Consider the following 14,053-nt stretch of genomic DNA (forward strand, 5'->3'; position numbering starts at 1 on the left):
TTGACAATTAGATAACATTAATCTGTACAGTTGACTTTCAAATCTTTTTTATTACTTAATAGAAGGAATTGTAGTGGAACATTTCAGAAAAAAAGTCCAAATGATGTACATGATGGCTTCTTTTTTTAAGGCCCTATAATAAATATTTTTATTTTTTTATTAATAACATAAAAGAACCTATCATTGTGCCTAGAAAGCCATTTGACTCCAGAATATATTACAATTTGGCAAATACTTGTCATTTTATATAATATTTACAGGATACTACTGATGTTTTGGTGAACTTTAGTGATACACATTTAGATGACGATTTCCAGATAATTAATATTTCTTCCTAAATTATGGAGCAGTAATGGGTTTGTCTAGTGCTCTCATTTTCAAATGCATATTATGGTATATGATGTCATCATGGACTGAGATTTCCACTTTGAATGGCTAACATTGGTCTTAGTGAGGATTGAAGACAGCGCAGTGACATTGGTTGTTGTTCCAAACTTTTGAAAAAATTGTTCACGTCAACCAACTATGAAAACGAAATATATACACTCCTGCGAAAAATTAAAGCATCATCATATTTGCAAAAGCATTTTAAAATGGAAACAATGGTCAGACTGAATTAAATTTTGCATGGCTGAAGGCCAGACCCTGAATTTCATGATAAGTCAACTTTTCTCTGAAACTGTCGAATGGATTGGTTTTAAAATCTCGTCAGTGATGGTTGATTGCCTATCATTTGTGATCCTGTTGCGTTCAACCATCTACGATAAAAAATACCCCTCTGGATAACCCCTGAACTCAAACTCTTCCCAAGGGGTTTAAAATGGGGTGATAATGATAACCTTGGTTGAATCAGTATGCTTTCAAAGTTGCCCAAAAATTTCTGGAAGCTTGTCAAGAAATCAGAATGTTTATCCCCATTTTCAGGGGTTTTGCATGGGTACTTCTTAAAATTTACCCCCTAAAAAGTCATGTTATGCAAAGAGGCAAACTTTATGTTCATCTCCTCACATCTACTGATCATTCTAACCAATTTGCATCATTAGGTTACCTGTCCAAAGCCACCAAGGGATAAAAACACCCTTAACACCCCCCTCGTAAAAGTGGGGGGTTGGGGCATTTTGGACATAGACAACATTGATTGTGGTGTGTAATTCTGTAGTAAGGCATGTCCCACATTTTTATGGCACTACTGGCACCCCAACCCTCATTTTGTGGGGGAAGCATAAAAAACCCAAATTTCAACCCCATGAAATGAATTTTTGTAATGGAGGGAAAATTTTGAAACTTGGGTCAAAAGGTGGTGTAAGTCTTCTCTCCATCCTCCCAAAACCCCATTACTGTACGAAAGAAGAAACCACCCCTTTAAACCCGTTTTCACATCTGCACTTGTGTTTCTGCTGAACTTGTGATTTTAACCATTGTTTCAAGTTTCTGTTGGGTTTTTGTTTTTCCTTACAGATATGACTTACAGATACACAAAATAAAAAGAGTTTTTAGCCTTTACACAGGGGTGAGAGAGGGTTCAAAACCCCTTAGATGAAATACCTGCTTTCTTTGTAAGCTCTCTTGTTTGCATGGCCAATATGGCAAGACTAGCATTGTATCAGGTAGTCCTTGTGCATTCGTGCATGGTTTCTTCTTTTGTACAGTAATGGAGTTTTTGGAGAATTGAGAGGAAGGCTTACACCACCTTTTGACCCATTATGAAAATTAATATCCTGGGGTTGAAGTTAGGGTACTTTTTGTGTTTCCCCCCCAAAATGAGGGTTAGGGTGCCATTAGTGGCACAAAAATGTGGGGCATGCTTTACTACAGCATTACACACCACAATCCATGCTGTTGGTGTCTAAAATGTCCCAGCACCCCCCACACTTTTACGAGTGGGGTGTTAAGGGTGTTTTTAACTGATCTTGCAAATTGGTTAGAATGATCAGTAACAGTGATGAGCGAGCATGCTCGCTCATGCTCGGTACTCCGGTAGTCGCTTGAGCATCTCACTGTTTGAGATACTCGACAATCAGTGAGTACTTTATGGATGCTCGGGCAGTAGCTCGAGTCCCTGCCCGACATGTTTGGTGCTCTTTAAACAGTGAATAAACATGCAGGGATTGCCTAACACTCACTGAAATGCTGCAGCCTGTGATTGGCTGGCTGCATAGCGTCATTGGGTCTATAGCAGACCCAATGACTCTATGCTCGTCATAGTCTACCCTTCAGAAAGGCAGAGAAGGGAGAGTTTCTGCTGAGCTAGGGAGAGAATTGGTGGCTTATTAGTTGGGTATAGGTATTCCACAGCAATATATATATATATACACTGCTCAAAAAAATAAAGGGAACACTCAAATAACACATCCTAGATCTGAATGAATGAAATATTCTCATTGAATACTTTGTTCTGTACAAAGTTGAATGTGCTGACAACAAAATCACACAAAAATCATCAACGGAAATCAAATTTATTAACCAATGGAGGCCTGGATTTGGAGTCACCCCGAAAATTAAAGTGGAAAAACACACCAAAGGCTGATCCAACTTTGATGTAATGTCCTTAAAAAAAAGTCAAAATGAGGCTCAGTATTTTGTGTGCCCTCCACGTGCCTGTATGACCTCCCTACAATGCCTGGGCATGCTCCTGATGATATCGCGGATGGTTTCCTGTGGGATCTCCTCCCAGACCTGGACTAAAGCATCCGCCAACTTCAGGACAGTCTGTGGTGCAATGTGACGTTGGTGGATGGAGTGAGACATGATGTCCCAGATGTGCTCAATCGGATTCAGGTCTGGGGAACGGGCGGGCCAGTCCATAGCTTCAATGCCTTCATCTTGCAGGAACTGCTGAGACACTCCAGCCACGAGAAGTATGGCATTGTCCTGCATTAGGAGGAACCCAGGGCCAACCGCACCAGCATATGGTCTCACAAGGGGTCTGAGGATCTCATCTCTGTACCTAATGGCAGTCAGGATACCTCTGGCGAGCACATGGAGGGCTGTGCGGCCCTCCAAAGAAATGCCACCCCACACCATTACTGACCCACTGCCAAACCGATAATGCTAAAGGATGTTGCAGGCAGCAGATCACTCTCCACGGCGTCTCCAGACTCTGTCATGTCTGTCACATGTGATCAGTGTGAACCTGCTTTCATCTGTGAGGAGCAGAGGGCGCCAGTGGCGACTTTGCCAATCTTGGTGTTCTGTGGCAAATGCCAAGCGTCCTGCACGGTGTTGGGCAATAAGCACAACCCCATCTGTGGACGTCGGGCCCTCATACCACTCTCATGGAGTCAGTTTCTAACCGTTTTTGCAGACACATGCACATTTGTGGCCTGCTGGAGGTCATTTTGCAAGGCTCTGGCAGTGCTCATTTTGTTCCTCCTTGCTCAAAGGCGGAGGTAGCAGTCCTGCTGCTGGATTGTTGCCCTCCTACGGCCCCTTCCACGTCTCCTGGTGTACTGGCCTGTCTCCTGGTAGCGCCTCCAGCCTCTGGACACTACGCAGACAGACACAGCAAGCCTTCTTGCCACAGCTCGCATTGATGTGCCATCCTGGATGAACTGCACTACCTGAGCAACTTCTGTGGGTTGTAGAGTTCATCTCATGCTACCAAGAGTGTGAAAGCACAAACAACATTCAAAAGTGACCAAAACATCAACCAGAAAGCATTGGTACTGAGATGTGGTCCGTGGTCCCTACTAGTGTTGAGCCACCCCCGTAGTGTTCGGGTTCGGTTCGTCGAACACCTTCGAACACCATTAAAACCAATGGCAGGCAAACTAAAACACATAGAAACACATAGAAAACAACTTCAATGGTGTTCAAAAGCTGACAAACTGCTCAGAAGACACAACTAACACATGGAAAAGTGACAAGTACATATAGTCATAAGAAAAGAAAAGAGGTGGAGGAGTAAAAGGAGGGGGAGACACAGATATAGGCATGTCATGCCCTTCTAAAACCAAAAAAGTGCGAAGCCGACACGGACAGTCAGTTCCTTCCCGTGCGACCTCAGTGTCGCTGGGTTTGTGCCAGAGCTGCGGTGGACCTTGACGGCCAGCCCCCCTCTACCTATACTGGTGCCTGTCCGCTGGTGGGTCGAGCGAGCAACCCTGCGGTGGAGGCAGGTCTAATATTTTTTATTTAAACTGTCTCTCTAATTTGAATGAGTACACTTTAAATCCTTTTACAAGGATCTATTGAAGGGCAAGTCTCATGCCAGCAGCTGTGGTAATTCCAGATCCAGTAGCGTCCACTAAAGCTGCTGCAGTTAAAAAGCTTTTATAAGGATTGAGCTTGGCGGTCCACCACAAGGCGTCCTACCGCCAGTCCCAGCCCCTGTGCCTTGGGGTGCCTCCCTGATGCTCTTCACTGAGTACCCCAGGGGCCCGAACCATTTCCTTTGAAAAAATTAAGTGTCCAAACTACAGGTGGTGTAGCTTGCTTAACAGCTGGGATAATCCGCTGACTAGCAGACACTGTTACTAGGCACAAAGTAGTTCCTGGGCTAGATGCAGTTAAAAATTTGTAATTAGATACTCTTGTTGGATGCTGAGAAAGCATTCCATAGAGTCTCCTGGCACGCCATATATTATTCTCTTAAAAGGCTTGGGGTAGTGGTCTAGGGGACCCTTTTATAGCCAAAATCATGGCCCTGTATCACAATACGTCACCTAGGCTGAAGATAAATGGAACATTTTCATCACCTTTCATAATCACCAATGGGACAAGGCAGGGATGTCCTCTGTCCCCTTTCTTATACATCCTAGTGATGGAGCACCTGCTCTCATCAATTCGCCATAACCCCAATATTAGGTGGATTGAGATGGGAGACATCGAGTACAAGTGCTCTGCATTTGCTGATGATGTATATATCACTCAATCACATATATCCATCCCTGCTGTTATGGCTGAAATAGATCACTTTGTTACATGGTCAAATATTAAAATCAATGCAGCGTAGTCTGAGGTCGTCGATGTCTCCCTCCCCAAATCCATACAGGATTCCATCCAGTCCAACTTTCCCTTTGCCTGGCCGTCACAGGGTATCAAATACTTTGGAATTCCTATTCATAGAGACCTCTCCCATCTATGTTATCTTGATTTTGGGCACTTTATTGAACAACTCCATACAGACCACGGTTGGCAAGTTAGAACTGTAAGATTCACTACGTGAACCACTGGTATTTTGTGGAAAAGCACATGTACACTGTGTTCCAAATTATTATGCAAAAAGTGTTTAGGAGTGATAAGGGAAGAATTTGTTTGTTTGTCAGTTAAACTCATTGATGGTGATGTGTGTCAGGGCTCTTTATATCACTGTAAGCAATTGCAGACACCTGTGCTAATTAGTTTGGCAGGTGTGTCCAATGAAAGGCAAGACTACTTAAGAAGGCTGTCCCACATTATTAAGCAGCCTACATTTTCTGCCAAAATGGGAAAGAAAAAGAATGTGTCGGCTGCTGAGAAGCAACAAATTGTGGAGTGTTTAGGTCAAGGCATGACTACAATCAAGATTGTCAAGTCACTTCATCCTGAACATCGCACAGTCAAGAAGTATGTAGCTGATTCACAGTACACACGTGTGCGTGCTGATAAGGGAAAATTGAGGACTCTTTCCTACAGGCAATTACGTCAGGTTAAAAGAGCAGCAGCAAAAAAAGCCTTGTCATAGCAGAAGACAAGTTTTTGAAGCTGCTGGTGCCTCCAACAAAATGCAGTGTCCTTCAGAGGTTTGCAGCTGTGCGTAAGCCATCATGTCGACCTCCTCTATCCACTGTACACAAGCAGAAACGGCTCCAGTGGGCCAAACAATACATGAAGACTGAATTCAAAACTGTTTTGTTCACCAATGAGTGCCCTGCAACGCTCAATGGTCCAGATGGATGGAATGGAGGATGGCTGGTTGATGGATACCCCATGCAAACACGGCTGCGGCGCCAACAAGGAGGAGGTGGAGTAATGTTTTGGGCTGGAATCATGGGGAGATAGATTGTCGGCCCCTTTAGGATCCCTGAAGGGGTAAAGATGAACTCCATAATGTATGTGGAGTTACTCAAACAGCACTTCCTGCCATGGTTCAAAAAGAAGAACCGTGTATTCCGCAGCAAGATCATTTTCATGCATGATAATGCACCGTCTCATGCTGCACATAACACATCTGCATCTCTGGCTGATATTAGCATAAAGGGGGACAAATTTATGGTGTGACCCCCCATGCACCCCTGACCTCAACCCCATTACCCCATTGAGAACCTCTGGAGCATCATCAAAAGGAGTGTCTATGATGGCGGGAGGCAGTTCACATCTAAGCAACAGCTCTGGAAGGGTATTCTGTCCTCATGCAAAACATTTGAAGCAGAAACCATTCAAAACCTGACAAATTTAATGGATTAGAGAATTCAGAAGATCCTTTTGAACAAGGGGTCCTATGTGCAAATGTGACATCAGCTAGAATAAAATTTTGAGTTGAAAACTGTTTGATATCAGTTTCTAATAACCTGCTGATGCTTATAATTTCAAAAAATGACCATTTTTTTGTTCTTTATTAAAATGAAAAGGTTAATCGAAAAGTGTGGGGAATTTAAGAGTGTGGCAACCCAGTTGTCAGGATTATTTCGAATTCTGACAATCTGAGGGTCATGTTACAGGTAGTGCAGCAAGAAGGCACTCATGTGTCTTGCGCATCTAGGAGCCCCAAAATTATTTTCCGGGCTAGATGCAGCTAAAATTTATTATTAATTTGAAAGCTGGTGGAGCTTAGTATAGATGGCCTAATAGAATCAGTGCTGCAAACTGCTACAAGGCCCAAATTATTTTCCAGCCAAGATACAGCTAAACATGATTAGTAATTTGAAAGCTTAAAACGGTTGGTGAGGTGATTTTAACAAATCATCAAGATTTTACTCTCCCCAGGATGACACAGGGGTAGAAAAGTCATTTCAGATTCATGATTTGTTCATCTTTATGAACGTGAGTCTGTCTACATTATCAGTGGAGAGCCGCGTGCGCTTATCTCTCAGCACACCATCAGCAGCGCTGAACACACATTCAGACAGAACGCTGGCTGCGGGGCATGACAAGATCTCCAAGGAGTAAGTGGCGAGCTCTGGCCATTTATCCAGATTGGAAGTCCCAAAAAAGCAAGGGTTCAGTGGCACAGTCATGGCTTCAATGTTTACTTGGAGATACTCCTGTACCATCATCTGTAGGCGTTGACTATGTGACAGACTTCTTGTCTCCTGTGGAATTGCAAAGGATGGGCTAAAAAAGTGGTGAAATTCCGCAAAATTGATGTTACCAGCAGATACTGTGGTTCTGTTACGGTTTGAGTGCTGAACACTCGACGGTCCCACGGTTGGCAAGTTGGAACTGTGAGATTCACTACGTGCACCACTAGTGTTTTGGGGGAAAAGCACATGTAAGATTCTGCAACAGTCTCTGCTGATACTCCTGCATGCTTGCATCTCTTTCTATGGCAGGAATAATTTCTGCAAATTTGCATTTGTACTGGCGATCTAACAGTGTGCCAACCCAGTAGTCAGGATTATTTCTAATTCTCACAATTCGAGGGTCATGTTGCAAGTAGTGCAGCAAGAAGGCACTCATGTGTCTTGCGCATCCAGGAGCACCATGTCCCTGTTGTGTTGGAGGTAACAATCATGCTTCTTTCCTCTGCCCTCTACCCCCAACCTCGCACAACAGAAAGGTGATCAAGGTCTCCCTCATCTGATGAGTCTTCCATCAGTTCATCCTCCACTTCTTCCTGGGCTCCTGCACCTTCCTCACTAATTTGGCTGCTACCATGCGCCCTGGTAAAACCATCTCGCCCACCCTCACATGCCTGCCGCCTTGGTGCTGCCGACCGTCTGGACCTTGCAGATGTTAGCAATTCTGCATACAACTCCTCCTCCTTTTCTTCCTCCACCTCCTCTTGTGCCACCACCTGACTCCGAATTCTGTTTAACATGTGCTCCAGCATGTAAATCACCAGAATAGTCATGCTGATAATGGCATCGTCAGCACTAAACATCTTCGTCGCCGTTTCAAAACTGTGCAGAAGGGTGCATAGGTCCCTGATCTGAGACCACTCCTCCAGTGTGATTTTGCCCACCTCTGGATCTCGTTGGCCCAGGCTATATGACAGAACGTATTGCACTAGGGCTTGTCGGTGCTGCCACAGTCGCTGCAACATGTGCAGAGTTGAATTCCACCGGGTAGGCACATCGCATTTTAGCCGCTGAAGTGGCAGGCCCAACGGCTTCTGTAGAGATGTAAGTCGCTGAGTTGCGGGATGCGAATGGCGGAAGTGAGCACATAGCCACCGTGCCCTCTGCAGAAAGCCATCTAGTCTGGGATAGTGGCTTAAAGATTGCTGTACAAGCAGGTTCAACACGTGAGCCATACAAGGCAAGTGTGTGACATTGCCTCAGCGAAGAGCCGCACCCTGGTTTGCAGCATTGTCGCACACGCCCTTCCCTCGTTTCAGGTCCAGTGGAGACAAACATTCATGGAACTGGTTCTCCAGAGCTGACCACAACTCCTCAGCTGTGTGACTCACATTTTCCAGACATTTCAAAGTAAAAACTGCCTGATGACATTGAGCCCTGCTGCCAGCATAGTAAGGAGGTGTGCAGGATCCCTTCTGCGCAGTTAGAAAGCTTGTGGCAGGACCAGACAGGCTTTGGGTGCAGATGGAGGACCGAGAGGAGGTTGAGGAGGCAGAAGCAGTGGAGGAACTCCGTGATAAAGAGGATTGACGCACAACTCGTGGGGACGGCAAGACATGGACAGCAGCCCCTTGTCTTGCTGTCACCATAGTAACTCATTGCCCAGTCAGGGACATGTAATGCCCCTGTCCATGCCTACTTGTCCAAGTGTCTATGGTGAAATGCACCCTGTCACACACAGAGTTTCTCAAAGAAGCGGTGATGTTGTGTGTGACATGCTGGTGGAGCACAGGCACACCTTTCTTTGAGAAGTAGTGCCGACTGGGCATCTGGTACTGGGGCACTGCGACGGACATAAGGTCTCGAAAATCCTCTGTGTCCACGAGGCGGAAAGGCAGCATTTCTGTAGCCAAGCGATTGCAGATGGTGAAATTCAACCTCTTAGCTTTCTCAAGGGCTGGTTGCTGTGCTTAGACGGGGTTGAGAAGGGTGTCCCTGGAAAACTGCCGGTCTGTGAAGAAGATGCAGGCGTACATGTTAGGCTGCCTTGATCCAAAGGTAGTGCTATCGATGTCGGACAGCGCTGAACACCAGCTGGTGTTTCCACCTCCAAAGAAAATGATGGCCTGCCAATCACGCTGGCTGTTGCGGGTAAAGAGGTGTCAGGTCTGCGTCCCAAAAAAAGGTGTGACTGCTTTCCCCCCAGTCACAGAGGATGAAGAGGCCGCGGATGTAGAAGATGTGGCAGACGGTGGTTGGCCCGGCCGGCTAGGCTGCATTGTAGCACAGTGAGCTTCCCACTGCAACTTATGGTTCATATCCATGTGCCGGTTCAAGCATGAAGTACTCAAAATATGGATTTTTTGGCCTCTACTTAGCTTTTGCTGACAAATGTTACAGATAACACGAGTTGGGTCATCTTTTTCGATCTGAAAAAATGCCCAGGCTATGCAAGGCTTAGCACCCATGCCACCTGAAGAGCCACCACGACTTGTGGTCAGAGGCAGAGTTGTGTTTGAGGATGCAGTTGTTGACGTGCTTCCAGTACTACGTCTCTGTCCAGAAAGCCGCAACCTGACCTCGTCGTCACTAGCATCCTCCTTCACCTCCTCTGCTGACCTCGTCGACTGGCTGACAGTGGGTTGACGGTAAGTGGCATCTGCAACCTCGTCTTCATCCCCCTGTGTGTTATCACACCCGTCGTCCTCAGAGCCAACCTCTTCCTGCCCTGACAAAAAACTAAAGTTGTCGCTCCAATCAGGTATTTGAGTCTCATCATTGTCTTCCTCATAGTCTCCACCAACAGGAGTTACAGTTTGGGAATGAGGGTATACATTATGGGCAGAACTTTCTGCGTCTGGTCCTGGATCCGACTCATAAAGATTCTGGGCATCAATGCAGATCATTTCCTCATCTGGATTCACAGAAGCTCTAGAGCCAACCTCTGATTCCCAGGCTACAGTATGAGTAAACAGCTCTGCAGACTCAACCATCTGTTCTACCCCATACTCAGATGGGCAGCTGGAGACTTGGGAGCTGTGAGGAAGCAAGTGCGATTGGGGTGACACCTCTGAGGACTGGAGTATTTCTGATGTTGAAGTTGAGGTGGAGGAGAGCCCACTTAAAGAAGCACTTGATATCCGTTGAAGCACCTGCTGTTTTTGTGCCTCATCTGAAATTTGTAGCGATTGGCGTGGTCGTAAAAAAGGGATCGTATCACATTGTCCGCTAAAAGAAGTAGACATCGTAGTTTGGCTGGAAGATGGCCTTTCTTCTGCAGATGTTACTGTTGCTTTAACACCTACCCCAGGGACACAACTTTTTTTCCCCTTCCCAACATGCCTATTCCCCTTTCTACCAGCAGCAGGTCTTTTTCCACTCATTTTGCTGGTTAACTAATTCACAACTCTGGAGTTGTTTGCACAAAAAACAGTGGATGGGAACCGAGCAGAGCTGAGAGGCCAAACTGTGGTATTAGCCCAAAAGTATTGGCTGTGTTAGATGCAGATTAAAATTATTTTGAATTTGCAACCTGGTGGAGGTTAGTATAAATGGACTAATAGAACAAGTCCCACACACTGCTACAAGCCGAAATATTTTTTCAGAGCTAGATGCAGAAAAAAATTATATTGAATTTGCATCCTGTTGGAGGTTAGTATAGATGGACTAATAGAACAAGTCCCACACACTGCTACAAGCCGAAATATTTTTTCAGAGCTAGATGCAGAAAAAAATTATATTTAATTTGCAACCTGGTGGAGGTTAGTATAGATGGACTAATAGAACAAGTCCCACACACTGATACAAGCCGAAATATTTTTTCAGAGCTAGATGCAGAAAAAAATTATATTTAATTTGCAACCTGGTGGAGGTTAGTATAGATGAACTAATAGAACAAGTCCCACATACTACTACAAGCCAAAATATTTTTTCAGAGCTGGATGCAGATAAAAATTATTATGAATTTGCAACCTGGTGGAGGTTAGTATAGATGGACTAATAGAACAAGTCCCACACACTGCTACAAGCCCAAATATTTTTTCAGAGCTAGATGCAGATAAAAATTATTTTGTATTTGCAACCTGGTGAATGTTATTATAGATGGACTAATAGAATGATGCTATGCCCAAAAGGTTTTACTTCACTAGGTGCAGTAAAAAAATTGTATTCTATACACAGATGGAGTAGCTTGCAACACAGATAGGCTACTCCACTGACTAACACACACTGCAATAGGCCAAAAAGGATTTGCTTTGCTAGATTTAGCCAAATGCTGTGAAAGAAACTTGCACAGCACTGGCACAGACCTGCCTGGCAAAAATTGATAGGAACTGATGTAAACTAGCCCTCAAAAGGACTGCAATTACAATTAGACTTTACTCCCAACCTATCTATTTAAGAGCACATACCTGCCTGATAAAAGTCGTAGGAAAATATGTAACCTAGTCCTTAAAAGGACTGCAATCACAACTATTCCCTACTCCCAAGCTATCTGTAGATTTGTGCGAAAATTGGCTTGAAATTAACAAAGTATAGCGCACACAACAACAGCGGTGCCTTCTAACATGCAGCTGCAGCAGTGAGAAAATGATGGCGACAGGGAAAATGGCTGGGTCTTATAGGGCAAGGATATGTGACATACACTGCCAATGACACATGCCCTTGCTTGTTTGAAAAAAAGCAGTCCGCTCCGTGTGTGCACTGCTGATAGGCTGACAGATTGCACCTCCCCACTGTAAATGTGGGAAAGAGAAAAAAAATGGAGATCTTCATTATTTCTGCAGAGATCCATCCCCTGCCCCTCCCCCCACCCCGCTGTACACTCAAACTGCGTATTAAGATTAATTTTCAGCATTACTGAGAAAAAATCCAGTTATGATTTTGGTGCACGAACAGTTATCGAACATAACCTCGAACAGCCAAATTTTTTTCAAATTGTTCGAGTTCACTGAACGGCTCGAACAACGCCAAAAACAGCTCGAATTTGCGATTGGTGAACAGTTCGAGTCGAACACCGATCATCTCTAGTCCCTACCTGCAGAACCACTCCTTAATTGAGGGTGTCTTTATAATTGCCAATAATTTCCTTCTATTTTCTATTCCATTTGCACAACAGCATGTGAAATTGATTGTCAATCAGTGTTGCTTCCTCGGTGGACAGTTTGATTTCACATAAATTTGACTTACTTGTAGTTATATTCTGCAGTTTAAGTGTTCCCTTTATTTTTTTGAGCAGTGTATATATATATATATATATATATATATATATGTATATATATATATAATAATAATCTTTATTTAGCGCTAACATTTTCCGCAGCGCTTTATATACATTATTGTCGCTGTCCCCATCGGGGCTCACAATCTAGATACCCTATCAGTATGTCTCTGGTGTGTGGGAGGAAACCAGAGAACCCGGAGGAAACCCACGCAAACATGAGGAGAACATACAAACCCCTTGCAGATGTTGTCCTTGGTGCGATTTGAACCCAGGAACCCAGCGCTGCAAGGCCACCGTGCCGCCCTATATATATATATATATATGTATATATATATATATATATATATATATATATATATACACATCTGTACTGACAGTCCTTCTAATGACAATTCCAGCTGCATATATTAATCCAGGAGATAGCAGGAGTTTGGCAGGTAGAGTTTGTGGAGAGTGCATAGAGTAGAATAGGGTCTATTAGACATTTTGTCTGCTTCTGTTACAGATATCCATAGCCCTAGATATCAGGGCTAATATTCTATTTGCTCTTAATCCAGACTATTTGCTTAAAAAGCAATATAATACACAATTTTTACTGCTCCATTTGCTTTTTAGTAGAATACAACCAGATTTGGTTGATTTTATTTGCATTGCTGTATCGTGGAAGCAGAGAAACTTGTCCATCATCAGACGTGATCCGATATTACTGCTGTAATAATCGGGACACTTTTGGGAGCGTGCCAGATATTACACTCCATTTAAAGTCTGCCAGCTGTGTGTTGTCCAAACCTATTCACACTTGATTGCTAACCAATACCATACTACAACGCCACTGTCTAAAACAATGGTCATAAGATGACTCCAAAACACATTTGAAGAGAAGTAAAGGAGGGCCTCAGTTAAAAATGTATTTTCTATAATTAAGGAGTGAGTTTCCAAGACTGGTAAGGACCATGCACTGAGTGCATGGGTTGAAAAACATTGACCCCTGGGGGTATACATATATATTATATATGAAGTTAGAGGTAGGACTCTAAAAATATTTCTTACACGCATCTTAAACACTCTTAAAAAAATTATGTGGGCTTTGCATGATGGTCATTCTGGTGATATGGTTGCAGAGGATGAGGAGAAGAGAAGGAGGAGGGCAAAATAAAATAGAAGAAATCCTGAAGCGTATACCCATGTCTGGGTGTAAATGTTTGTATGGGAATCGACCCTCCCCAAAAAAAAACACGAGATTTGAGTTTATGTTCCAATGCTATCATCCAATGCTGTTGAGAATTCTGGCCCAATCCAGCCTTTGTTCAGTTTGATAAGAGTCAGCATTTTCAGTTGACAGGGGGATGCGCCTGTCAGTTCTATCAGTTAAAATGCCTCCGGTGGCACTAAAAACCATCTCTGACAAAACACTAGCAGCCAGGAACTCCAAGGCATAAAGAGACAATTCTTGCCATGTGTCCAGCTTGGATACCAAAGTTGTAAGGTAGAGTAGTCATGGAGGATGCTGGTACGGTCGGCAAAATAGTCCTTCAGCACCTTCCAAAACTTTTCCCCTTTGTCAGAGTACACCGCGTATCAGGGCCTTGGCACTTGGAGGGTCTGAGAAAACTGTCCCAGACCTTTGCGAGTGTTCCCATTCCTCTGCCACATGTGATTTGTCTCTCCGTCG

The sequence above is a fragment of the Phyllobates terribilis genome, unplaced genomic scaffold (assembly GCF_046119375.1).
Source record: "Phyllobates terribilis strain yellow unplaced genomic scaffold, ASM4611937v1 Scaffold_33__1_contigs__length_13283291, whole genome shotgun sequence".
Classification (NCBI taxonomy): domain Eukaryota; kingdom Metazoa; phylum Chordata; class Amphibia; order Anura; family Dendrobatidae; genus Phyllobates; species Phyllobates terribilis.